Genomic DNA, 4,831 nt, shown 5'->3' on the forward strand with positions numbered 1-4,831 from the left:
CTGCACATCAAGCATTATACATCTTAATTTAACTTGTTATAGATTTGAATTGCTTTCCACAGAGATAAATGGAGGGAAATCTGATTATTAAAACATCAAGGACATCCAGACGATGAACACATGCAGACTGTTAGCAAAACCTTCAGTGCTCGTTATCAATTCATTAGTGAGATTGCACAGCTATCACCAAACATAGAGTAGAGCTTGTTACAATAATTTTGCTGTAATTTTGAGCTGACCGGCAGCAACAGCAGTGATAACAGCCAATTACAATTCAACTACAGCTTTAACAGTCATCCAAAAAAAAATTAAGCACTACCGCACTTAGGTGGTAGTGTAAGAAAACAAAAGAAAATAAACAGGAGTGTTCCGCGGTTACGTTAGGGCCCGGGTGTCCTTGGAGAAGGAGCACGCGGTGTCCACCAACACCGTGGAGTTGTTCAGGGAGAGGTGGGCGCCGCAGGGAGTGGAGTGCATCATTTCACCCTCCAACTCTATTTTGATTTAGTCCCTACCCTCTCCTTCACTGTTTTGAACACACAGCACTGCCCTTTGATGTGAAGGGCAGTGTTTGTCACTGGCCACCCGGGTGTTTTCCTATCTTCCTGGTGGTGGAATAAAAAAAAATTAAGTCATCCAGAAGATCTAGGAGCAAAAGTAGGCTGTTCAGCCAATGAAAACTGGTGCACTATTTAGTGAGATCATGGCTGACCTGATAATCCTCAACTTCATTTTACTGCCTTTTCTGTAAGAACTTTGATTCACCTACTGTTTCAAAATCTGTCTATCCCAGCCTTGAAATACTTAGTGGCCCAATATCAATGACCCTCTGTGGTAAAGTATTCAACAAATACCCTCTGAGAAAAAAAGTTCCTTCTCATCTGTGTTAAATGTATAACCTCTTATTCTGAGACCATGCCCTTTGGTCTTGGACTGTCTTACAAGTGGGTGCAACCTTCCTGCATCTATCCTGTCAGGTCCCTTAAGAATCTCACATGTTTCAAAGAGGTCACCTCTAATTCTTTTAAACTCTCAATCTCTCCTCATGAAACAATCCCTCCACACTTGGTATCTGTCTAGAGAACCTTCTCTGGACTGCCTCCAATACCAGTATATCTTTCCTGAGATAAGGGTCCCAAAACAATTCACAGTATTCCAGCTGTGGTCTGACTGGTGACTTGTATAGCGTTAGCAAGACCTTCCTAATTTTATTCTCCATTTCCTGTTTAAATAAAGGTCAACTTTACATTGGTCTCCCTGATCATCTGTTTGAATTTAGATGGTAGCTTTTTATGATTCATTGGTGCGGACTTCTAAATCCCTCTGTTCTGTAGCTTTCTGCAATCTTCCTCCATTTAAGTAATATTCAGTTCCTCTATTCTTCCTATGCAAGTGCACAAACTCATATTTTCCTACAATATCTTTCATCTGCTAAGTTTTTACCAAATCACTTAATTTGTCTGTTTCCTTCCACAGAGTCTTTGTGTCATTAAAAACAAAAATTGCTAGAGAAACTCAGCAGTTCTGGCAGCATCTGTGAATGAAAGCAGAGTCAACATTTCAGGTGCAATGATCCTTCTTCAGAACCTAAAACGTTAACTCTGATTTACATAAAACATAGAACAAAACAGCACAGAACAAGCCCTTTGGCCCTCAATGTTGCGCCAACCTGTGAATTAATCTAAGCCCATCCCCCTACACTATACTATCATCATCCATATGTTTATCCAAGGACTGTTTAAATGCCCCTAATATGGCTGAGTTAACTAGATTGACAGGCAGGGCATTCCACACCCTTACGACTCTGAGTAAAGAACCTGCCTCTGTCTTAAATCTATCACACCTCAATTTGTAGTTATGCCCCCTCGTACAAGCCAACTTCATCATCCTAGGAAAAAGACTCTCACTGTCCATCCTATCTAATCTCTGATCATCATGTATGTCTCTATTAAATCCCCTCTTAGCCTTCTTCCCTGCAATAAGAACAGACCCCAGGTCCCTCAGCCTTTCCTCATAAGATCTTCGCTACAGACCAGGAAACATCCTGGTAAATCTCCTCTGCACCTTTTCCAATGCTCCCACATCCTTCCTGTAATGGGGTGACTAGAACTGTACACAATATTCCAAGTGAGGCTGCACTAGCATTTTGTGCAGTTGCAGTATGACATCACAGCTCCAGAACTCAACTCTTTACCAATAAAACCTAACACACTGTACGGCTTCTTAACAGCACTACCAACCTGGTTGTAACTTTCAGGGATCTATGTACATTGACACCAAGATGACTCTGCATATCTACACTACCAAGATTCTTTCCATTTACCCAGTACTCTGCCTTCCTGTTATTCTTCCCAAAGTGAATCACCTCACATTTAGCTGCATTGAACTCCATTTGCCACCTCTCAGTCCAATTCTGCAATTTATCCAAGTCCCCCTGCAACCTGCAACATTCTTCCACACTGTCCACCATTCCACTGACTTTAGTGTCATCTGCAAACTTACTCACCCATCCACTTATGCCTGCGTCTACGTCATTTATAAAAATGACAAACAGCAGTGGTCTCAAAACAGAGCCTTGTGGCACACCACTAGTAACCAGACTCCAGGCTGAATATTTTCCATCAACCACCACTGTTGCCTTCTCACAGAAAGCCAGTTTTTAATCCAAACTGCTAAATCACCCTCAATCCCATGCCTCTGCATTTTCTCCAATAGCCTATATGTGAAACCTTATCCAAGTCCTTACAGAAGTCCATGTACACTACATCAACTGCCCTACCATTATCCACATGCTTGGTCACCTTCTCAAAGGTTTGTGAGACACTGTTTGCGAGACCATTAAGGAGAAATCATGCTTGACAAATTTACTATAATTTTTCAAGAAAGTAACAAGCAGGATAGATAAAGGGAATGTAATATATTTGGATTTTTAGAAAATGTTTGGCAAGGTACCACTCATTAGCCTACCTAATAAGATAAGAGTCCATGGTATTGGAGATAGTATATTAGCATGGAGGGAGGATTGGCAAAAATAAATCAGAAGATAAAGTTTTAGGAAAGGGGTATTTACAGGACAGCCCTTAACGAAGCCATGTTGACTATCTCTAATCAAATTGTTGCTTGCTAGTTGATTATAAATTCTATCTCTTATAATCTTTTCCAAAACATTTTATACAACAGAAGTAAGGCTCACTGGTCTATAATTACCTGGGTCATCTCTGTTGCCCTTCTTGAACAAGAGCACAACATTTGCAATCCTCCAGTCCTCTGGTACTAAACCTGTAGACAATGATGACTCAAAGATCAAGGCCAAAGGCTCTGCTATCTCCTCCCTAGCATCCCAGAGAATCATTGGAGAAATCCCATTCAGCCCAGGAGACCTATCTACTTTCACATGTTCTAGAATTGATAACACCTCCTCCTTACTAACCTCAATCCTTTCTAGTCTAATATCCTGTATCCCAGTCTTCTCCTCTACAATACTTTCTTATCACAGATGCTGCCAGTCCTGCTGACTTCCTGCAGCAATTTCTGTTTTGGTTCAGATTTCCAACATCCAATGTTCTTTAGTTTCTCATTGTGTCAGCCTCACCAATTGCCTTCTGACTTATCTTTGTATCATCTATAAACTTGGCTATAGCACATTCACTTTCTTCATTTTAGTTATTAATATATATTATAAATAATTGTGGCCCCAGCACTGATTGCTGTGGCATTTTACTAGTTACTAGTTGCAATCCTGTAAATACCCCCTTTCCCAAAACTTTATCTTCTGTTTCTTTTTGCCAATCCTCCCTCCAAGCTAATATACTATAATCTCCAATACCATGAGCTCTTATCTTATTAAGTAGACTAATGGGTGGTACCTTGCCAAATATTTTCTAAAAATCCAAATATATTACATTCCCTTCATCTATCCTGCTTGTTACTTTCTTGAAAAATTATAGTAAATTTGTCAAGCATGATTTCTCCTTAATGGTGTCATAAGAACTGTTATAATAACCGGTAACATTTTCCCAATAAGAGACATTAGCTATTTGATTATTCTCTACTTTTCTCCTTTCCTTTTAAATACAAGTGTTACAGTGGCAGCTTTCCTACCTTCTGTAATTATTCCAGATTCTAAGGATTTTTGGAAGATCATTATCTCTGTACCCACTTACTTCAATAACGTAGGATACATCCCATCAGGTCCAGGGGACAAATTGGTCTTATCAATTTCCAAAGCATTTTTCGCCAGTGATGATTACTTGTTTCCTCTCCTCCCTTTGCCTCCTGAGTATTTAATCATTTTGGAATGCCTTAGTGTTTTCTACTGTGAAAATAATGCAATGTATTTATTCAACTCCTCTGCCATTTGCTGGTTCTACATTACTGTTTTCCTAACCTTGTTCTCTGAGGAACTTGGGTTCCACTTTGGCTTTTCTCATTCCTTTTACATATTTAAAGAAACTCTTGCTGTCTGTCTTGATGTTACTTGCAAGTACACCCTTGAAATTTATTTTCTTCTACTTTATTGGATTTTGTGGTTGTCTGTTGATTTTTAAAATCCTCCTTTTGCATACCAATAATCTTTGCCACATTGCATTTCTTTTTCTTTCATTTTGTGTTATCCTTATCTTCACCAGTTAATCAGAATTGGGTTATCCCGTTCCTAGAATTCTTCATCCTCACTGGGGTATAACTTGGCCATGAGCTGTTTTTTTGAATGTCTGCCATGTTCCTCAACAGTCTTTGCTACTAAACTCCTTTCTCTGTTCTTTTTAGCCACATCTCCCTATCCTCACTCTTATTTAAGCTTAGCACAGTTATTTCCAACTCAAATTCTTCC

This window comes from Chiloscyllium plagiosum, chromosome 5 (assembly GCF_004010195.1).
Source record: "Chiloscyllium plagiosum isolate BGI_BamShark_2017 chromosome 5, ASM401019v2, whole genome shotgun sequence".
NCBI lineage: Eukaryota > Metazoa > Chordata > Chondrichthyes > Orectolobiformes > Hemiscylliidae > Chiloscyllium > Chiloscyllium plagiosum.